Source organism: Carex rostrata, chromosome 7 (assembly GCF_964058835.1).
Source record: "Carex rostrata chromosome 7, lpCarRost1.2, whole genome shotgun sequence".
NCBI lineage: Eukaryota > Viridiplantae > Streptophyta > Magnoliopsida > Poales > Cyperaceae > Carex > Carex rostrata.
Genome location: NC_135924.1, coordinates 12748720 through 12773670, shown reverse-complemented (window position 1 = coordinate 12773670; position 24951 = coordinate 12748720). Strand labels below are relative to the sequence as shown.

Sequence of the window (24951 nt, the reverse complement as noted above, 5' to 3'; positions counted from 1 at the left end):
ACAAAACATATAGAACAAAATCAAATTACAAAATAAGGAAAATGCAAAAAAAGGGGAAATATAAGCAATTTAGTTACGTCAGACAAGCCAAAAGGAGACAAATCTGAAGAATAAAATCTTAAAAAGAAAATAAAAACAGAGCCCAAACTCATACAAAGCAAAATGAAGCAAAAAAAAAAAGAAAAAAAAGATCCCAAACTCATACAAAGCCGAATGAAGCAAAAAAGAAAAATCGAGCTGTGAAGTTGGAGAACATATCAACCAGTAAATTCAGATCGAATAGCTAAGAATGTACAGATTTTAACCCTACGAGCTAAACAAATTTGGAAAAGCGATGAAGAACGAAAGGAAATTCCCCCCCCAAAACAAGAAAAAAATTTGGACCATTTCTCGATTTGTGCGTGTCATCCTTGCGCAGGGGCCATGCTAATCTTCTCTGTATCGTTCCAATTTTATCGGATGTCTCCGAAGAGACAATAGAGTGTTCTAGAATGCCATATATATAGGCGTTCTTAATATTTTGATATCTTGTTGTGGGACTAATTTTCAATTGCGTTTTCCGAGTTCCGGAACGTGATATGCGCGTACGGAGGTTGGTTCTTATATAGACAAGTTCCATTGAAATGAACCTACAAATTAACCTGAATGGAGGACCCACACGTTGGTACTTCTGCGGTGCTCTATAGCACTAATTGTGGTAAACTGAGTCCAAGCAAGAAACTCGTTTGGGTATGAGGTTCTAATCAGCCTTGAATTTTTTTTTTTGAAGGTTGGCTAAAAGCCTTGATTATTAATTAGTTTGGGCTTTCCTGGCCCAACAAATTGCTAGCAATTGCGGATGTAAGACAATCAAATTAGGGGAAATTTCATGTATCCTCTCAAAAACTTCAATATTACGTTTCCCCCCTCAAAAGTTTGTAATAACATATTTACTCTTCAAAATTTCAAAAACTCACATATTTATCCATACTAACTCTATAATATATCAAATATACCCCAAAACATTAAAATAATAATATTTAACACTTCAAAATTTACTAAACAATATTATTTAATAAAGAGTGATGCTTCTATGGACATAAGGACCTATTTGTAAAATGAACATATTTTTATTTTAAAAGTTCAAACAGTCGATCTGAACCGTTCATCTTGTTCTCCATATTAATATGTGCTTGGAGACCAAATTTTACATTTTTCTGAATTTTTTTACTATTTATTAAGATGGGTACAAAAAATATCAAATTCAGACCATTGAATTTTTTTACTGTTTGTCAAATATCATCCAAACCAGCTGAATTAATTATAATAACAATTCGCGCTGGCATACATCATTTTGGATTTCATACATAGCTCGTGCCAGAAAATAAATAAGCTGGGTAAGAAATTTATAAACAAGATATAATTGTATATACTTATTTTGTATAAGAGGAGGGATCCGATTACCACAATTTTGAGTTACTACAAAGTTGTCATAACCATTTTATATATTTTCAAATTTCAATTCGTCGATTCAAACCGTTCAACATGATCTCCACAATAAAATGTACTTCCAAATCAAATTTTTACATTTTTTTGATTTTTTTTACTACTTATTAAGATGGATACTAAATTCAATGTTCTAAATTATTAATACCCCTAGAAAACATAACCATACTTTCAAAGAAAGTTCAAATTATTCCAAACAATTATTCTGATTGTGGAGGTGTACATGTACTGTATAATTAACAATTTAATGATAGAATGATGATGATGTCACGGTATTCGCCGTGTGACTATATAATTAATATGTGTACCAATTTCAAAGTTAAAATATTTATTTTTCTAATGTTAATTAGATCCAGATATTTGTTTTATTTTATAATACATATGCAAGTCTTTAAATTTTAGTCAAATTTGTTAGAGTTATTTTACGGATGAGTTTTGGTCATGATTATTAACGATATAAATCAAGTCATTCTGAATTTTGCCTGTGAATATGTTGACTACCTAAGTTGTGAAACTAAATTATTTATGTTCAGACTAATAGGTCATAGTATTGTTTAATTTATTTTTAGAGCTTCATATTATATTATTTAAATTATATTCCGTAATTAATTTCTTTATTTAAATTATGTACATGCATTCAAATGATCCGAACTGTTCATCTTGTTCTCCATATTAATATGTGTATGGAGACTAAATTTTACATTTTTTGAAAATTTTTTACTATTTTTTTTAGATTGATTGAATATTGCTGTTTTTTATAGTCCAAATTTGTCTGAAAAACAACGATTTTCAATAAATCTAAAAAAATAGTAAAAAATTTCCAAAAAATGTAAAATTTGGTCTCCAAACACATATTAATATGGAGAACAAGATGAACGGTTCAGATCGACCGTTAGAATTTTGAAAACTCGAATATTGAGCCGTAGCAACGTAGCCCTCTATGCAAGCCGTAGCACCGTAGCCAAATCCCATATATATATATATATATATATTTGCTATATATGCTTTGTGATTAAATTTTCAAGTTACTGTCATATTAATAAGTTCATAATTCAATAATAATTTTCAAGTTGCTATCATATATAATTTTTTTTTTTTTATCAACAAAAAGAATATTACATACTTTTTTTAAACGAGCTAATGTACACTTGCATACAGTTACTTCCATTCCTACACTATTTAATTAACCATAACACCAAAAAACTAACATATATAATTAAGAATTAGGGTACAGTGCTATGCATATAATTATAAAGTGTCATGCGGTGCTATGCATTTTTTAACCATCGGATGTGTTTTAAGATTCGTGCAAAATTAAACGCTGGGGAAAGTTAACAGAGATGCATGAGAGAGCAAATTAAAAATGATCCCTCCGTTAGGTGTTTGACTTGAAGTCTTTGACAGACCCCTCTATTAATCGTCTCCATCTTTCTCAAAGCCTCCTCTTGACGACTAGTCTCTTGTGAAGTTTCGACCCCCTGTCCCCTTACTTCCGCTCTCAATCTGGTCTCCCCAATCCTCCCTCGATCCGGTGCCTTCCGACCACTCTCAAGCTGTCGTCTCACCATCCTTTTTGGTTAATCCGCCGCCAACTGTGTTTAGTGGGCTGGAGGCACGACTGCACGAGGCAAGAGGTGGCTAATGGCGCTACGCGTATATCAGCTTGAGGTGTGAGGAGGCTGGTGGCTGGAGGAGCGGTGCTGGTCCTCTCTTCTTCCTTTTGAATTTGAGAAAAAGTACAGAGGCAAGACCTGATCCTGGTCATACACCATTTAATTCACCATAACATCAAAAAATTAACATACATAATTAATATATATCCTACACATTTGCACATGAATTGATAATTAATTAAGTTTACGACCTACATCTGCATTTCATAACCCAAGCAAGACCTGATTCTGTCTAGTACAATGCCAGATACCTCCCTAATCTTTGTTTGCGCAATATGTATCATTGTGCCAATGGCTTTCTTGGGTTCGTTATTAACTTCATAAACAGCCCCGAGTCGCTGATATAACAAACCTCCAGCGAACCTGGCGGAAGGATAAGCACCAAGCCTGCCATTAACTTCATCTAAATCAATGGAAATTTCATTCCCGGGTATTGTTAATGCATTGTGAATGCAGCCTTGAAGTTGGCATCGGTTCTTTCCCGGGCATGCCGGGTGCCGCTTAGGTGTCATCATTCCTCTTGTATCCGGATGATCTTTAAGGTTTATTGATGAACTTTATGTTATGAGAGAATATCTTCATTGGTTTTATAAGAAGGCTATATATAGTCGGTTATAGAGGAAGTTTACTCAGAATTAAATGAGCGCGTATATTGTGTGATTTTACGTATGAGATTCCTTAGAATTAACAAGGAAAATGATAGGATTGTTCCCAATGAGCGCGTGTGTATATATATATATATATATATTAATGTGAACCAGCGTCGATCCAGTTCGTTGGTGACTAGAATTGGGTGTTGAATTGTGTGATCTGGAAGATATCGAGAATTCGGGTGAAACATGCAGTCCAGAAGTTCCTTATTCTTCATATGAATTATTTTGTGTTTATTTATTTTATGTGTTTGACTAATTAAGGACTACCGTGCATAAACACAAAGATAAGGGCGAGGAACAAGTATACTACTTGGAGAATAATATTAATTAATTAGAAGCAGTCAAAATTAAGAATTTTGTTTACCCTATTACTTGTTTAGAAAACAATTTATTTTAATAAAAACTTTAATAATTCAGAAAAAAGAATCAGAGTCAGGTTATTTATACTGGGTCCCAGTAATCATCGAGAAATATTTAAAAATTAATTAGCGAACTTAAAGCTATAGTCCATATAATTTCAACAATTAATCACAAAAATATTTTTCGTACATTTTGGATTTCATACATAGGTGGTGCCAGAAAATAAATAAGGTGGTTAAGAAATTTATAAAGAAGATATAATTGTATACTTATTTTGTATAATAATAAATATAAATTAATTCCCCTAGAAAACATAACCATAGTTTCAAAGAGAATTCAAATTATTCCAAACAATTATTCTGGCGGTGGAGGTGTACATGTACCATATAATTAACAACTTAATGATAGAATGATGATGATGTCACGGGTATTCGCTGCATGACTATATAATTAATCTGTCTGTACCAATTTTAAAGGTCCAATTCTAATTCCGAAGAATTATCTAAGTTGTAAATATATATATAATATGAATTTTGCCTGTAAATTTGTTGATTATTGTGAAACTAAATTATTTATGTTCAGACTAATAGGTCATAATATTGTTTAATTTATTTGTAGAGCTCCATATTATATTATTTAAATCGTATTCCGTAATTAATTAATTTATTTAAATTATGTACATGCATTCAATGATCCACACGAAACATTATATATATTTTTGCTATATATACTTTGTGATTAAATTTTCAAGTTACTATCATATTAGTAATAAGTTCATAATTCAATAATAATTTTGAAGTTGCTATCATATATAATTATTTTTATTGATCAACAAAAAGAATATTACATAATTTTTTTTACAGGAGCTAATGTACACATGCTTACAGTTACTTCCTTTCATACACTATTTAATTCACCATAACACCAAAAAACTAACATATATAATTAATATATATCTACACATTTGCACATGAATTGATAATTAATTAAGTTTAATTACGACCTACATCGTTATTTCATAACTCAAGTAAGACCTGATCCTATCTAGTACAATGCCAGACACCTCCCTAACCCTAATCTTCGTTTGCGCAATGTGCACCATCATCGTGCCAATGGCTTCCTTGGGTTCGTTATTAACTTCATAAGCAGCCCCGAGTCGCTGATATAACAAACCTCCAGCGAGCCTGACGGAAGGATAATAAGCACCAAACCTGCCATTAACTTCATATAAATCAATGGAAATTTCTTTCCCGGGCATTGTGAAAGAATTGTGAATGCAGCCTTGAAGTTGGCATCGGCTCTTTCCCGGGCATGCTGGGTGCCGCTTAGTTGTCCCCGTTCCTCTTGTAGCCGGAGAACTCATTGTTTGAATGCAGATCTGATCGAGTTGTAAGAGGATGATCTTTAATTAAGGTTTATTGATGAACTTAATTATGTTATGAGAGAATATGATCTGGGTGTGGAATAATGCTGGTTTATAAAAAGCTAGCTAGGCTATATATAGCCGGTTATAGAGGAAGTTTACTTAGAATTATAGGAGCGCATATATAGTGTGAGATTCCTTAAAATTAACAAGGAAAATCATAGGAGTGTTTCCAATGAGCGCGTATCTATATTAATTAATGTGAACCAGCGTCCAGCTAGCATTCAATTGAGTAGTCAAACCGGCCAGTTCGTTGGTGACTATATATTTGGGTGTTTAATTGTTTGATCAGCAAGCTATCGAGAATTCGAGTGAAACAGTCCAGAAGTTCATATGAAGTTCGTTGGTGACTATATATTTGGGTGTTTAATCAATTTAATTACTTCTTATTCATATGAATTATTTTGTATTTATTTATTTTATTTGTTTTTATCCAAAATATATGGTTTGACTAATTAAGGACTACCGTGCATAAACACAAAGCTTATAACACGTATAGTACTACTCGGAAAATAATATTAATTAATTGGAAGCAGTCAAAAGAATTTTGATTACCCTATTACTTGTTTAGAAAATAATTTATTCTAAATAAAAAAAAATTAATAATTCAGAAAAAGAACCGGAGTCAGGTTATTTATACTGGGTCCCAGTAATCATTGAGAAATATTTAAAAATTAATTAGCGAACTTAAAGCTAAAGTCCATATAATTTAAACAATCACAAAAATAAATGTTTTCGCTCAAGTAACGAAGAGATTAAGATATTGAAGTACTTAATTGAATAGTTGTTGTCATATATATATTTTTGTTGTTTAAGGTCTGTAAAAACTGGAAATAAATCTGTTGTTATTGAAATTAATACTAGGAATCTGTTATTCTGATATCAACTGTTGATCTTTGTCAAGATCCGGGCATGAAAAACTTACTTCTTTAAGATTCACATATAGAAAAGTTTGAACGGTTAAGATCAAAATAACAGGTTCCTGTTATTAGGTTTATTTCCGTAAAAATGCAAAAGTATACTTCTAAAATATTTTTTCATCTGAGTCCGGCTAGTATGATATCGGTGTCATATGTCACCAACTACAAAAATTGATTGGATAGATTTCGGATGACTAATCCAAACCGTTCAAACCGATTTATTTTATGAGTGATGCATTTACATGCAATTTTTTTTTTATATATTTTAGTTATTTTAGTATTAAATCAAGTAGTCAAAAATGTTAAAAAATGAATGCATTAAAATTAATTTAAAAACTCGCACATTTGACCGCTTGACTTGATACTAAATAAATTCGAAAAATTATAAATTTTGCATGTAACACACAACTAATGAAATAGATGGATTTGAACGGTTTGAATTCACCGTTTGAAGTCGATTCGATAAAATTTGGAGTTGGTATTATATAGGTTGAAATGACACTGATTTCATACTAGTCGGACTCTTTTTAGTTTTTCATCTAGTATATTTGACCATTTAAAGGCACTTGCACTATTAATTACATCGTCCGAAACGCTGACAATCTCTGGCAGGAAAATCATTGGTAATTTAATGCAAATCCATGTATCTTATCTGATGTCGGCAAATGGCAATTGCTTGCTTGTCAAACAATTAAAATATATAACATTCTCCTCAACGAAAGACCAATCAAATATGTGTTCTTGGCAACATTTTCTGGAACTTTTCCAGGAATATTGATCCGAAAAATTAAATATAGTCGGCATTAGTAATTATTAACAATTATTCTATTATAAAAAAAAAGGTAGCACTGTTACATGAAAAGTAATTTGTTAGCGCTTAACGGAGTTTTGAATTTTGTTCTGTTCTTGTTATTAATTTTTTTTTCTCTCTATTCCTAAAAAAACTGCATGTTTTTACATTTCTTCGTTTTTTTTTTCATTTTTTTTTCTCTCTATACCAAACCAAATTAATTGCAATTTTTTTTTTTTGTTGCAAAAACCATATAAACAGATTGGATATTCGATATATTCAACAAGGTACCGATCGAGTAGCCTAATTGGTACACTCTAAGGGTATGTTCGGCTCCGTTACTGTTCGCGTGGGAAAATAAAAATTCAGTTCAATTGATTTTTTTTTCTCACAGAAACAGTAAAAAATAGTTCAATTCCTATGTCTACATTCATTCCCGGCCGAACAGGCTCTAATTTTACCTTTTCTCTTCGGCACATAGTTTGAAAAAATGTGGCATGAATGGTGTACCGAATACCCAACTAAGTAGTTATGATTTTTGTATAGAAATGAAGTACCCAAGCTGCTGAGGTTTTAATAAGTCATAATGGGGTTAATTAATTATAGTCTCGGATCTGTTACTATGATTCCGGTAATGTCGGATACTGATTATGTGGGATTTAAGATGGTTATTTTTTAGAATTTGGGATTGGATCAGGGTCCGTATAACCTTAATATCCAGTCCAACGAGTTCGAGGTTACCTTCACACAAGAGAGAGTTCATACTTTCCTGCCTAATGCTTCTAACCGGTTTACAAGGCCAATTTCAAATACACGGAGGCCATCAGGGAGAATTTTGTATACCCTATTACTTGTTTAGAAAATAATTTATTTTAATAAAACTTTAATAATTCAGAAAAAGAACCGGAATCAGGTTATTTATACTGGGTCCCAGTAATCATCGAGAAATATTTAAAAATTAATTAGCGAACTTAAAGCTAAAATCAATATAATTTCAACAATCACAAAAATAAATGTTTCCGCTCAAGTAACGAAGAGAATAAAATATTGAAATACTTAATTGAACAGTTGTTGTCATATATATATTTTTGTTGTTTAAGTTCTGTAAAAACTGGAAATAAATATGTTGTTATTGAAATAACAGGAATCTGTTATTCTGATATCATCGGTTGATCTTTGTACTTCTTTAAGATTCACATATAGAAAAGCTTGAACGGTTAAGATCGGAATAACATGTTCATGTTATTAGGTTTATTTCCGTAAAATTACAAAAGTATACTTTTAAAATATTTTTTCATCTGAGTCTGGCTAGTATGACATTGGTGTCATATGTCACCAACTACAAAATTGATTGGACAGATTTCGAACGACTAATTCAAAATTTTATGAGTGATGCATTTAAATGCAAAATTTTTATATTTTTTTAGTTATTTTATATTTTTGTATGCATTAAAATTAACTTAAAAACTCGCACATTTGACCGCTTGACTTGATACTAAATAAATTTAAAAAATTATAAATTTTGTATGTAACACCAATGTTATAAAATGCGGTTTCTATGCGGTATGCGGAAGGCCACCGCATACCGCATATACGGTATACGGCCGCATATGCGGATTTTTATGCGGATTTATATATGCGGGTTTTTTTTCATTTAATATTAAATATAACACCCTTAATTAAATATTTAATATTTTAATATGGTTTAATCTAATCAAATATTTGAATAAAATCATCTATATCAAATATATTTGAGCATTTAATTAAATTTCATTAACAATGCGAGGTCTCCAGTATTAATGAAATATGATTGATTAAAAAACATTTCATAAAAAGTTTCAAAAACGGCTCCAGGCTTGAGCGCAACAATATAAATATTAAATTTGGGCTCCAAACCTTCGGCCCAACAAACATTCAGTGTATTGGTATTTAATAATAAAATAAGAGAATCGCTTGGGAGTTTGGACTTCGGAGGTATCCGGCATAATAGAAGTAATACTTAGTGCCACAGCACCAAAACAAAACAAATATAGTGTCGGGTAGCCTATAAAAGAAGCTGGATAGTAGAGGAGGAAGCATCTGACTGGACTGTTGTCCGGATGGATATTTAAATAGGGATTTCGGATTGTATCAGCTATGTGATCCGATATCCCTTAAGAATTAAAATATGTAAAATATTTGAAGTGGACTAAAATCTGCATATTAATCCGCATAGTCGGATTCTATGCGGTCGAGGACCGCATACGCATATGCGGCCGTATATGCGGCCGCATAGGCTGCATTTTATTACACTGTGTAACACACAACTAATGAAATAGATGAATTTGAACGGTTTAAATTCACCGTTTGAAATCGATTCGATAGAATTTGAAGTTGGTGTTATATAAGCTGAATCATATCCGAAACGCTGACAATCTCTGGCAATCTCTAGCCCGACTCTTTTCCATCTAATATATTTGACCATTCAAAGGCACTCGCACTATTAATTACATCCGAAACGCTGACAATCTCTGGCAGGAAAATGATTGGTAATTTAATGCAAATCCATGTCTGTTCTCTGATGTCGGCGAATGGCAATTGCTTGCTTGTCAATCAATTAAAATTTATAGCATTCTCCTTAAAGAAAGACCAATCAAATATGTATTCTTGGCAACATTTTCTGACACTTTTCCAGGAATATATATTGATCCGAGAAACTAAATATAGTAGGCATTAGTACTATTAACAATTATTCTATTATAAAAAAAGTAGCACTGTTACATGAAAAGTAATTTGTTAGCGCCTTAGTGGAGTTCTGAATTTTGTTATGTTCTTGTTATTAAATCTTTTTCATTTTTTTTTTCTCTCTATTCCTAAAAACTTCATCTTTTTACATTTCTTCTTTTCACACTTTTTTTTGTATATGTGAATAAAATATGACACATCTTGTGTCAGGAATTTGAGAACATAATCATCACCTTTTCTTAAAAAAAGATATGTATACATTTTGGTACTGATAAACGCATATGTGAATATGGCGGAACATAGTTCAACTGAAAGGGGTTATCTCAATTAATCCCTATTAATTAATTGAAAATTTTCATTTTTGATCTTTAGACTTATTATTTTTTATAAAAATTATTAATATTAAAGAACTAGTCTTTGGTCTAGTGACAAATTAAGGCACATGGTTTCTATATGAGAGGTTATGGGTTCGAAACCCAAATAGAAAAAATCCTTTATTGTATTACAAAGGTATTAAATAGTTGGGTGGCTTGACCTCCAATCTTTACTTAATTTTTTTTTTATTAATATTAGTCTTCCTCATAACAAAATAAAATTACATAACATCTATTGATCTAACTCTCCTATCTTAATTTTCTAATTTTGTCGATGTATGTGAAAGCATCCTTGTATTATATTAGTAGGGTTAAAATGTCTCATTGTTTTCATGCCTGATTCATATCCCATATTTTTATATCCGTTTAAAAAATTCAAACATGCGATTCAAACCGGTGAACATGATATTCATGTTCATTAAAATGTGCTTGGAAACAAAAATTCAAATCGGATGTGTTTAAAGATTCGTGCAAAAATTAAACGCTGGAGAAAGTTAACAGAGAACAAATTAAAAATGATCCCTCCGTTAGGTATTTGACTTGAAGTCTTCGACAGACTCCTCAGTCCCTCTCCTCTATTAATCGTCTCCATCTTTCTCAAAGCCTCCTCTTGATGGCTAGTCTCTTGTGAAATTGCGACCCCCTGTCCCCTTCCGCTCTCGATCTGGTCTCCCCAATCCTCCCTCGATCCGGTGCCTCCTGACCACTCTCAATCTGTCGTCTTACCATCCTTTTTGGTTAATCAGCCGCTAACTGTGTTTAGTGGGCTGGAGGCACGACTGCACGAGGCAAGAGGTGGCTAATGGCGCAAGTCCTTAAATTCTAGTCAAATTTGTTAGAGTTATTTTATGGATGAGTTTTGGTCATGATTATTAACGATATAAATCAAGTCATTCTGAATTTTGCCTGTGAATATGTTGACTACCTAAGTTGTGAAACTAAATTATTTATGTTCAGACTAATAGATCATAGTATTGTTTAATTTATTTTTAGAGCTTCATATTATATTATTTAAATTATATTCCGTAATTAATTTCTTTATTTAAATTATGTACATGCATTCAAATGATTCGAACCGTTCATCTTGTTCTCCATATTAATATATGTTTGGGGACCAAATTTTATATTTTTTGGAAATTTTTTACTATTTTTTTAGATTTATTAAATATCGCTGTTTTTTTATGGTCCAGATTTGTCTGAAAAACAATAATTTTCAATAAATATAAACAAAATAGTAAAAAAATTTCAAAAAAAATGTAAAATTTGGTCTCCAAACACATATTAATATGGAGAACAAGATGAATGGTTCGGATCGACCATTAGGATTTTGAAAACTTGAATATTGAGCCGTAGCACCGTAGCCCTCTATGTAACCCATAACACCGTAGCCAAATCCCATATATATATTTTTGCTATATATGCTTTGTGATTAGATTTTCAAGTTACTATCATATTAATAAGTTCATAATTCAATAATAATTTTGAAGTTGCTATCATATATAATTATTTTTATTGATCAAAAAAAGAATATTACATAATTTTTTTACAGGAGCTAATGTACACATGCTTACAGTTACTTCCCTTCCTACACTATTTAATTCACAATAACACCAAAAAACTAACATATATAATTAATATATATCCTACACATATTGGCACATGAATTGATAATTAATTAAATTTACGATCTACATCGACATTTCATAACCCAAGCAATATCGATCCTGTCTAGCAGACACCTCTCTAACCCTAATCTTCGTTTGCGCAATATGCACCATCATCGTGCCAATGACTTCCTTGGGTTCGTAATTAACTTCATAAGCAGCGCCGAGTCGCTGATATAACAAACCTCCAGCGAACCTAGCGGAAGGACAAGCACCAAGCGTGCCATTAACTTCATATCACTAGTGAAAAATGTACAATTAGTGTCGTCTCATTAGTATCGGACGTATTAAAAATGCGATACTAATACTATTAGTGTCGGTCAAAATAAATAGCCGATACTAATAGTAAGTATTAATGTTGGTTTTTCATAATTAAATAGCCGACACTAATACTTTAGTGGCGGCTATAAATAAACAACCGATACTAATTGTTAGTTATTATTATATATAAATCAATGGAAATTTCATTCCCGGGCATTATGAATGCAGCCTTGAAGTTGGCATCGACTCTTTCCTGGACATGCCGGGTGCCGCTTAAGTGTCTTCGTTCCTCTTGTATCCGGAGAGCTCATTGTTTGAATGCCAACTGCGACAGGAGCTGCAATTTCCTCCTTAATCTTGTGATTGCGTGCATGCTCGGGATCCTTCTTAGCCTTATGCTTCTCATGCTAGTAGGCTAGCTAAATGAATTGATCCGTGTCAAATTGGACCAGTCAACTTTAGATCAACTCCTACGCGGTCAACTTGAGGATCGACTCGGTGCTTCGGTAATTAAAACAGTTGTACAACTGACGACACGCACAAATCATATAGAACAAAATCGAATTACAAAATAAGGAAAATGCAAAAAGAGGGGAAATATAAGCAATTCAGTAATTGAAAAAGAAAAACCAATCGAATGTCAGGCAAGAGAAGACAAATCTGAAGGACAAAATCTTAAAAAAAAAAAAAAAAAAACAGAGCCCAAACTCATACAAAGCCAAATGAAACAAAGAAGAAAAAATCGAGCTGTGAAGTTGGAGAAGATATCAACAAGGAAGAAGAAACGAACAAATGGACCAGCAAATTCAGATCGAATAGACTGAAAGTTCGGGTAAGAATGTACAGGTTGAAACCAACTACGAGCTAAACAAATTTGAAAAAGTGATGAAGAACAAAAGGAAATTTCGATCTAAAATGATAAAAAATTTGAACAATATCTCGTTTTGTGCGCGTCACACTTTTATCGGATGTCTCCGAAGAGACAAAAGAGTGTGTCGTATATATCGGCGTTCTTAATATTTTGATATCTTGTTGTGGGACTAATTTAAGTTGCGTTTTCCGAGTTCCGGAACGTGATATGCGCGTACGGAGGTTGGTTCTTACATAGACGAGTTCCGGAACGTGTATTGGTTCTTACATAGACAAGTTATATAGACAAGTTCCATTGAAATGAACTAGATAAGTTCTGGATTTTTTTTAGGAAGTAGCTAACAGTCCTCTAACTCCAGTCCCTCAAAAATCTCTGGAGATTTTCAACTAATTCTGTAAATATCAATACTAAATCCTGTAAACATCAATACTAAATCCTGTAAACTAATTCAACAAATCTTGTAAACATAAAAACGCGTGAAAGTTGTTGAAAACACGTGACAGCTGTTGAAAACGCGTGACAGCTGTTGGGGACCACCTTCTGTGAACATACACATAATATCCTGTAAATATACACATATTATTATGTAAACATACACATGTTATCCTATAAACATACACATATAATTCTGTAAACATTACCTTTTATTTCTGTGAACATACACATAATATCCTGTAAACATACACATATTATCCTATAAACATACACATATAATTCTGTAAACATACATAGTGTACTTGAAATTATAGCAGTTGAAATTATGGCAGTTGTGGCAGTTAAAAACGCGTCAGAACTAAGCTAAAAAAGGAAGACTTTTATACACGGGGATTTTTGGGGGACTGTAGCCCGGGGGACATTACCTTTTTTTTTTTTTTTTTTAAAATAGAATCAAATTTTAATATTTCAATGAAACAAGCACACTGAATTCTGTTTTTATAAAAAAAAAGTTATGGATCGGTGGAGGCAAAAAAGTAAGTATAGTAGTTGCCTCCACCGATCCATAGGATTAGTGGAGCTGTTTTTCATAAAAATTCAGTTCAACTTGCTTGTTCCGTTGAAATATTTTAATTTGAATCTATTTAAAAAAAAATCATTAATCTGTGTGTTTCCAATTTCAAAGGTCCAATTCTATAATTAGATCCAAATATTTCTTTTATTTTATAATACATATGCAAGTCCTTAAATTCTGGTCAAACTTGTAGAGTTATTTTACGGATGAGTTTGGTCATGGTTATTAACGATATATATAAATCAAGTCATTCTGAATTTTGCCTATAATTTTTATTGATTATCTAAGTTGTGAAACTAAATTCTTTATGTTTAGACTAATTTGTCAAGTATTGTTTAATTTATTTTTAGAGTTTCATATTATATTATTTAAATTATATTCCGTTATTAATTTCTTTATTTAAATTATGTACATGCATTCAAATGAACCACACGAAACATTATATATATTTTTGCTATATATGCTTTGTGATTAAATTTTCAAGTTACTATCATATTAATAAGTTCATAATTCAATAATAATTTTCAAGTTGCTATATATCATATATAATTATTTTTGTTGATCAACAAAAAGAATATTACGTGATTTTTTTACACGAGCTAATGTACACATATATGCTTACATATACTTCTTTTCCTACACTATTTAGTTCACCATATATATCCTACACACTTGCACTTGAATTGATAATTAATTAAGTTTATGACCTACATCGGCATTTCATAACTCAAGCAAGACCTGACAGTACATCAGCATTTCATCTTGTGTCAGGAATTTGAGAACATGATCATCATATTTAAAAAAAGAAGATATTTATACATTTTGATACTGATAAACGCATATGTGAATATGGCGGAACATAGTTTATTTTTGTTCTGTAGAGCACTATAGCAAAAAAGGGCATCAGCGACCGGTATTAGTGACCGGTGTGGTCGCCGGTCGCTGATACCCATTTTCTTTTTTAAAAAATAAAATAATAAATCACCAAATCAGGTGACCAATTGTTTCAGTAACCGGTTCGACAACCGAACCCAACATCGGTTGCTGAAAGTCTCGGTGAAAAAAAGGAGCGCGATAATTTAACGCCAGATCAAAAACCATTCCGCTCAGCCCCAAACATACGTTCTCCACCATTTCTCTCTCGCCTCAGACACACCATCTCTCTCTTTTGTTCTCTCACATCAGACCGACGTTCCTCAGCATCAGCACCAGCACCGATCCTGACAAGCTGCTAGCGCCACCTCCAGTTCGTCTGGCTCGATCCGGCGATCCTACGTACTCAGAACCCGATTGTAGATAAAGTCGTTCTCTCCCTCAATCTCCTCAATCCCCATGTAGGTAAAGGCCATCCTATTTTTTTTTTCTGTTATTTAACATTGGCTCCAGTAACTTTCATGTTCCCACAGGGAGCAGTTTAGTGGATGATGATTTCGATGAGAATAAGGTATGGTGCAATATGTTAGTTTTATTTTATTATGTGGCCTATGTTATTATTGTGCACCAATTTCATATAAAGAAATTAACGAAAAGGCATCTGAATTTTTGATGGAAAAATTCAGATTACTATTATTAATAAATGTACTGGTTCCAAAGGTTGCCTTAGAATATACAAAAGACCCCTTCTCTATTTGGACGGATGCCATTTTTCTAAAAACGTTTTTATGCCAATTAAAAAAAAAATTGATTGATTAATTAATTAATTAATTAATCTATTGAATAATTAAACTAAAGAGGTGCCTGATGAGAAGAGGCGTAAGATATGCATGCACCTATTTTTTTTTGGATAAATCAGGAATGGCCCTATTTATTTATTTTTAACAGAATAAAAAGATATACGGTTCTTGATTTTTTTTGCTCTCTCTAGTCTCTCTCTCTACATGAAATATAATAATAAGATATAGATAAGAGTGATTAATAAGAGGAGTTTTAATTCAGAACTAATATTATTCTGAAAAACTTTGCATCCATTTTGAAAAAGAAGTAAAGAAAACGCAAAAGGGTCTCCATCATTAGATCTGAGGAAAACCGTTGAAGATCAGTACTAACGCTTCCGCCTAAAGATGTCTTCAATTCAGAACTGTAAGATTTAAATTTATTTGCTATTTTATTTTGAATTTACGGATTCTGGTTTGCGTGTTTTTAATTGCAAAACACTTCATGACGTTAATTATATCTATCACAATAAAATTGTAAATTTAGGGTTATGAACCAGCTAGCTTAATTTGGATTAGCCTATGCTAATTTTTCGTCTATTTTGTGGGTTTCTACCTGATTCTGGCCATACTCAAGTGCATGCTCTTGTTTCTTTCAGGTGTAAAATAACACTCAACCTTTAAATCAATGTCAAAACATGGCAAGTTAGCCCAGACTTTTTCCGTAATCAAATCAACCAAATCTTATTTATGATGAGTTATGTGAAATTGGAAATCTAAATTTCAGTTCACTTTGTTTGATTTTGTTTTTAAGTGTACTGTCGGTTACTAAATGAAATCCACTTATCTGTCAAAGTAATATAATGGTGGGTTCAAATGTCCTCAAATTTCGTGCATTATGACTTAAGATATTTCACAAAATAGCCCATTTGAAAATACTGATAAATAAAGCTGATCCTTTAAAATCTCATATAAGGGATCTGGCGTGTTAACTAAAATAAATAAATTATGCATTATGATCATCTTGGTGCCAGCTGAATTTATCTGATTTTTTTTTAATCAGACTGTTTTATTCATCTTTATTTTATTTTATTTTTCATGTATTAATCGGTTTCATTTCTCATGTTCATTTCCGATATTATTTGTTATTATGCATATGTTTAATTGTTTATTTCTCAAATTGATTCATCCTTATATTTCTCAGTCTAAGCGGTGATTCATCCTTATATTAATTGTTAGAACTAGGGTATTCTTAAGTTCACCAAGCTCTTTAGTGAACTCAAGTCTAAAATCCGTCAAATTGGCTTCAAATAACGAATCTAAACCATTGAAACCCGTCTATCTTACGAGTGATGCGTTTACATGTGAAAATTTTAAACATTTGAATTAATTTAGTATAAAGTCAAACGGTCAAAATTAGAAGGTTAATAAATTAATTTTAATGCATTCATTTTTTGAATGTTTTTTGATCACTTGACTCTATGTAAAATTAATTTCAAAATTAATTTTTTTAATATATAGACACATTACTCGTAAATGAGGTACTGTGAGGAAAAAACATTCTTTGATAGCTTGAGATCAAGTCTGTAGGAGTAAGAAACAAGGAAGCTTAGGTGTATTGGATTTAAAGAGAAATAATTCACCTTTGTTGGCTAAGTGGACATTCAGATTTTATAATTCAAGAGTTACATGTACATGGAAATTTATTTTGGTTGACAAATATAATAGTACAGGTCAGATGCGAACTAAATCATCTTTATGGTCAGATATTATGAAAGTTAGCCATCTTGTACAGGTGAGTTTCTATTTTCATCTCTTATTTTTTTTAATAATATCTATAAATAAAAAAATTATAATTATGGAATGAAAAATTTATTGAAGGTTGTTATGTGTTCTCCAGAAAAGTATCTCTATTGTAAACTAAGACGCTATTTTTTGAAAACCATGCTTTACAATTATAAGTGAAGAAAATATGTTCTACAAATTTTTTGAACTCTTTTTAGCTGCTTCAGCTTGAAAACCAAAAAAAGCACAGCTTCTAATAATTAAGCTCAAATTAAAAAAGAAGAAGTATAATTAAAAACTAAAACAAGCTAGTGCAGGTATTACTCACCAATCCCCTCCTGTCCAACAATTTCTACCCACCCACTTAATTTGATGTCTGACAAATTTTAGTCTCAACGATATGGAAAAAAAAAAACTTACGTAGTAAGATAGGAGAACATGATTACAAGTAAAAGAAAACGAGGAGATAACTACAAAATTGCAAGGTTATATGTTCATAACCTAAGAGCATTGTTATTAAAATCAGACTGGACCGACAGTTTTTTTTTTTTTTCTGGAACCACATCCGGTTCGATTCGAATAAAATATCAAACATGCATGTAAATCGAAAAAAAAAAACAGCAATTTTTCAAGAAAACCGGTGAACCAAACAACAAAAAAAAATAGTTGCACATGTTTTCTCTTATTGAGAGAGAAAATGTAAGCACCTTTTGAGAAGAAAATGTAACATGTGTATATATTTTTCTGTGAACAAGTATGCATTATTTTTGTGTTATGTAACATTTTTTTTAGACAATTATGTATCTGTGTATGATCAAATAGTCATTACAACGTTATATATTTTTTACAATATTTTTTAAATACTATATAGGTTGTCAGACGTTTGCTTGATCACAAAAAATGAAATTTGTGTAGTTATTCAATTCTAAATAAAGTATAAAGCTATAAATCTCTTTCATGTAAAATTATATCAAAGTGTTCCAACAGTGTTTTATTTTAATAATTTTAAGTATAAATTATATATGAGGAGGGATCCACTTACATCTTTTTTGGAGACATCAAATTACATCCTACATTTTCAAAGTTTTCAAAATCCAAATAGTCGATCCAAACCGTTCAACGTGATGGATATATTAAAATGTGCTTGCAAATCAAATTATATATTTTTTTTACTATTTATTAAGTATTTTACAAAATCATTATGTTGAGACCATTGAATTTTTATACCCATCTTAATAAATAGTAAAAAAGTGTTAAAAAAAACTTAAAATTTGATCTGCAAGTACATTTTAATATATCCATGATGTTGAACGGTTTGAATCGACCGTTTGAACATTGAAAATGTAAGATGTAATCCGGTGTCATAAAAAAAAAGGTGTAGGTAGATCCCTCCTCATTATATAGTTAGGCATAAAGAAATGTAGTTCTTGTAATTTTTAATAATTTGCAAATATATTTTTACAGTACATTATTTAATACTATTTACACTATATAAATGATAGTTTTTATAATATAATTTATATCTCATAATTATATAAATATTTTAAAAAATCAATAATTGAACCAGTTGACTCATTAGTAAACTGTTAATTTGGAGTTTTATAATTGATGTGCGGTCCGGTTTTGATAACATTGCCTAATAGATCTATAAAAATTTCGAACTAAAAAAGTGAATGTAAATATTTTGCTATTAGTTAGCGTATTTTAATTGAAACATATGGAAATAAACATAAACATGAACATGTTGGTTTTATTTTGAACGTTTCTCTAGTTTTCTTTTAAAAACGCCTCATAATTACCTTCCTTTTTAACAGTCACAAAAATACAAAATCATCTTATTTACATATAAAATTTTAAAATTTTCAAAATCGTCTTATGATATTTAGTATATGAGCCTTGTTTGTTATATTTTTGATATAAATTATATATATAAGCCATGAAAATCTTTCTTATAAAGTAGTGAGCAATGAAAATATTGCTCCTGTGCAATATTAGGCAGAAATTAAAATGCAACTCCTTCGAAGTTCGAACTTTGAAAAAATCTTTTTAATATTTAACTCAAAAAATTGAGTCCAAATTAATATTGCAATATTCCTCTTCCTTATATATATATTGCACCCAATCAGGATAGCAATTAAAGAAAATCTCTCCTCCATTGCCTCTATTTCATCTCTACTCTCACCTTGATGATTCTATAATTCAGAAAGGCAATTAAAGAAAATCTCTCCTCCATTGCCTCTATTTCATCTCTACTCTCACCTAGATGGTTTATTCTTTTTGCGCTAGCTTCCAAATATGGGATACATACATACTTGTATGTTCTAGCAATACAAACTATTACTAGTTTATTATTGCTTGATTGTTCAATTAATAGAAGAATTACAAATACCTTTTGAACTGCACTGCGCGCATGCATTATATTGCTCGTTGGGTATGGTACGTCAACTTAGTGCTGCATTATGACTATTATCTATTACATATTTATTTTTCTTCTTGAATTATTGTTACATATTTGATTCTAAAAGAGTATTTTTTTTTTAACCCAAATTGGTTAGTTATAATGCAATGCTATATATATAACCAAAGAACAATTGTTGATTAATAATTTGAGCTGTCTTTTCATTTGTTTCTTTTGACAGGAATCATTTGAATTATTAATGGAGATGGAAATTATTGAAGAGATAAATTGTTGTTAAAATAATTGAGTAGAATAGAGTCGATCCTAGCCCTTCATCATAGATCGATAGATTACGATTGATCAAGATCTGGTACAGCTGTACTTATAAATACCACAAATAGGTATAGTACCACGGTACCAAAATACCACAAGTCTTTTGGTCGATTTTTTTTGTTTTTGTTTTCAAACTATTGAAAAAGTTTCTTATTTTATGATTGTGATTGAGTTTTATTTCTAGTCTACCCCAACTTGTTTGAGACTAAAAATTTTGTTGTATTAAAAAAGTTTCTTCAATGTTTCATTCATCCACCATTGATCATTGAAGGCATAACTACATCAATTGTTTGTGCCTAAAATAATTTCTTTTTGTAAATTTGATTGGCACTGTGCATAATTGAAATAACAAAAGGAACACTGTATCAAATTAATTAAGGAGTTCTCTGTAAATCCAGCTACACCCTTGTAAGATATATAACAAGGTTCCTCTGTCATTTATTTCATTTGCGATATCAAATCTTTGGTATCCAGAAAAAAAAAAAGTTATTTTATTTTGTTCCTTTGATTATAACAAGGTTCCTCTGTCATTTGTTTCAGAATGAACTAATTTCAAATCAAATTAATTATGAACTTTTTTCGAATCAAACTCAAATCAAATCACAAACTACGAACTTTTTGTGCAGCCCTGTATCCCTTGCTTTGTCAAATGGAGATCATAAGTCATCTTCCTCAACTCCACCAATAAACTCAAGTAGATTAATTTGTTATAAGTGCAGTTAATTGTAAACCTTAGTTAAATCTCCCATTTAGATCTCTTCATGGGGACTTCAGGTACATCTCATTGGTCACACTTTTCTTTTCAATTAATTCGTTAATAATGAGAAGAATGAGAATCAATTTTACATTACCATGACATTTTACTATAAATTATATAAAAAATCATACCTAAAAACAAAAAAATTAAGAGAAAATGGAGGTCAATTGACCCCTTTCTCTCTCTTTGACTCCGCCCTTTAATCTCGTAGATTAATTTGTTAATCATATTTTAAATTAGTACACAAAGAATTCTAAATGGATGTCTCCAGCGGTTGTGTAACGATATGCTAGGGCATATTATCGATTTTTATTTTAAAATAACTGAATAAAAGATTAAATAAATAAAAAGGATAAATAAAAGATGTTAATTTTTATGAGGATATTGAATATTATGATGTTTTCGTGGAAAAATTGACTATTTTAAAAGTTCACAACACACTATATTTTTTTTAATTTTTTTTATTAATGTATTATATTAAGAATTTTTTTTTCGAATTTATACAATAAAAGCAATTAATGTATTATATTTAGAGGTGTAAATGGATTCAGATAAAAGTTTACATGGACACTATTTTTTTTTTCAAAAAATATTAATGTTATTATATTAAGAAAGAAAAACAATTTTGAATTTATACAATAAAAACAATTAAGGTATTATATTTAGAGGTGTAAACGGGTCCGGATAAAAGTTTACATGGACACTTTTTTTTTTCAAAAAATATTAACATATTAAATTAAGAAAGAAAAAACAATTTGGATATATACAATAAATAATTAATGCATTATATTTAGAGGTCTAAACGGATCTGGATAAACATTTACATGAACACTATATTTTTTTACAAAAAATATTAATGTATTATATTAAGAATTTTTTTTTTGAATTTATATAATAAAAATAATTAATGTATTAGATTTAGAGGTGTAAACGGATCCTGATAAAAGTTTACATAGACACTATATATTAAAAATAAAATTAATATATTAATATATTAAGAAATGAAGAACAATTTTGAATTTATACGATAAAAACTAGTAGTGTATTATATTTAGGGGTGTAAACGGATCTGGCTACGAATCTGCTGAACAGATCCGAATAAAAGTTTACATGGACAGTATATTTTTTTCTCTCAAAAAATATTAATGTATTATATATATTAAGAAAGAAAAACAATATTGAATTTATACAATAAAAAACAATTAATGTATATGGACACTATTAATATGTATTTAGTAGAACTAAGGTGTTCTTAAGTTTATCAAATCTTCTTGGTGTGAACTCAAATCTAAAACCCGTTAGAATAGAGCTCTATCACAATATTATCTGATTATCAGAAGTTCAGAACCCGCGCTCTGTCTCCCAAGTCCCAATATCGACGCTATCTTACTATTTAAGCTGAAGCACCGCTCTCTCTGACTGTTTCTATTAAGAGTGGGACTAAGCCTTCGCACAACCTGGACAGAATTAGAACCGGACATCCCGTCCATTTAATAGTATTAATATTACTAGCCGTTGGATCTCATGAGATGTGTGTCATTGTTTAATCTAACTGCGATGTTGCTATATATAAGTAGCGTCACAAATTAATAACATGAGTCATAGACTAAAGAATAAAGATAGATATGCGCTGCAAGCCTGAAATTTGATCAGATCTTGTAAAATATCTAATGTTTTATTGTTGTACTGTCCTTCTAGCTTTATTCAGATTGTCTCAAGTTATCATGTAATCATTTGAATTTTGGTGAATAATTAATTCATGGTAAATAATATTATATTATAAGTCAACAATTAATATTTCATATTAACTTTCATGAATTCAAGCATGATAGACGGACATCTGGGACATCAAATTTTTTCCTGTTTGAACTTTGTTAATTATTATTTGTATCTTAAAACTCTTAAAACTCATGGCCCCGTTCGGCAACATGGATTAAGGGGTGAAGGATTAAGAGCTTAAGGAGCGCTAAGGAGCTCATGTTCGGCAAGTGAAAGATTAAGATAAAAGATTAATTATATATAGAAAAAGTCTATTTTATTATGTAACAAGAGACAAAGACCAATATACCCTCATTGTAGATTGTTATATAACATTATTGATTGATAACGGTATATAGTTGATTCATTGTTTTCCAAAATATATTGCATTTATAAATTAAAGACACAAGTTTATTAAAAGAATGGAAAAATAAACAAAATTAATTTTTTCTTTATGCTTACAAGGCCTGTGTGCCAAAATTACATTTCTTTAATTGAAATTTTTTCTAAACCTTACTATTTTTATTAGTTGATATCAGTAGTCTACGCATAGCCAGTACACTAAATTAACACACTAGATTACATTTCTTTAATTGAAAACAAAGTGAAGCACAAAACACACTTAATTAACCACCGGAGTCTGTGCTATGCATAACCAGTACAGTGGAGTATGTGCTATATACTAAATTAAACACTAAATTAACCACTGGAGCCTCTGTTATGTCTAACTAGTACAATGGAGTATGTGCTATGCATAACCAAAAATACTAATAGCACAGTGATGTTTGTGCTATGCATTTCAAATGAACCATGAATTCAATAGTCAAAGTCTCATCTTCATAACTCAAAAAATAAAATTAAACAAAGTTCCGTACTTGTTCACTACAATAATATAAAGTTTAATACAAATTTCATTCCATGCTTATCACAATCATAATTAGTGTTCATCACTATTCTAATTTTCCTTGATATGACACTATAATTACAAAAGTATGATATCACTAAATATTAAAACAAAAGTATGATATCAGTTGACTAAGATATGACCTTTAGCTTCACAAAAGTTAGACATTAAACAAAAGTATGACACAGTAAGTAGTCATATAGATTAGGGGTTGATGGAAAGATGGCCGGAACGAAACATTCCAATTGCACGGTCAACAATCACCATCAAACGTTCTTTGTTGTCCTCTTTTATAAAACATTCTCTTATCCAAGAATTTCCCAAACTTAACTCCATATCAACATGAACATCAAAGGGTAATTCTAACACTTTTAACTTCTCTCTTACTTGGTCATGTGCCGTACGATTTGCATGACCTATTTGAGCAATGATCTCAGTTCGTTGCTGCTGCTGGTAGAGAAACTTTTCAGCAAACTCGTCCATGCGATTAGCACATTCTCTTGGTTTGGTACGACGTGGCTCATCTCCATGTGTGTTGTTACCTCTTTTGCGGTTTTGTGTTGGTACTGCACCCGAGTAGTTGGAGTCCCCTGAAGGTACATGGACGGAATGGACTTGTGTAACTCTTGGAGCATCAACATGTACCGGCTCAGGAATTGGCAAATTTGTACTAGTTGAGGTGGAACGTCAATGGATTAATTGTAAGCACAAAGATAACCATCAGCACTGATTATAGCATAAAGGAGGCTAAATTGGATTCATTTATGTCAAATATTTACGTGAACTGTACATGAACCCCTTACCTGAAAATTTTCTTTTATGAATTGACCATCTTTGGTTGTAATCTTTAGAGACGATTATGCAAATGAGAAAAACAAATATACATTGATTTATCAAAAAAAAAATATATCATAGCAAAAAAGAGTTACCAGTTATTGTAGATGTAGTATCCTTCAAGGGATTAGGTTTGAAATCAACCAAATAAATCAAACAGAATCTCAGAAATTGGACCATGTTTGGATTTCTCGGAGACAATATATATTATCAAAGAGAATCCCAAAATGAAAAGGGAGAAATTTATCAAATTGCTCGGAGACATGCATAGCGACTCAGTAACGAAATCTTCGTTGTGATTGTATCAAGAGATATGCTAAAAG

General features: G+C 30.9%; 1 long non-coding RNA gene and 1 other non-coding gene across 2 annotated transcripts in view; both read right to left on the bottom strand.

Annotated features, from left to right (window-relative positions):
- LOC144556449 (uncharacterized) overlaps positions 1 to 24951 on the bottom strand; it is a 72155-nt gene that overhangs the window by 2138 nt on the left and 45066 nt on the right. The window lies entirely within an intron of this gene.
- LOC144557664 (U6 spliceosomal RNA) lies at positions 373 to 475 on the bottom strand. The gene has a single exon (XR_013512745.1). It is a non-coding gene; the product is annotated as a U6 spliceosomal RNA (small nuclear RNA).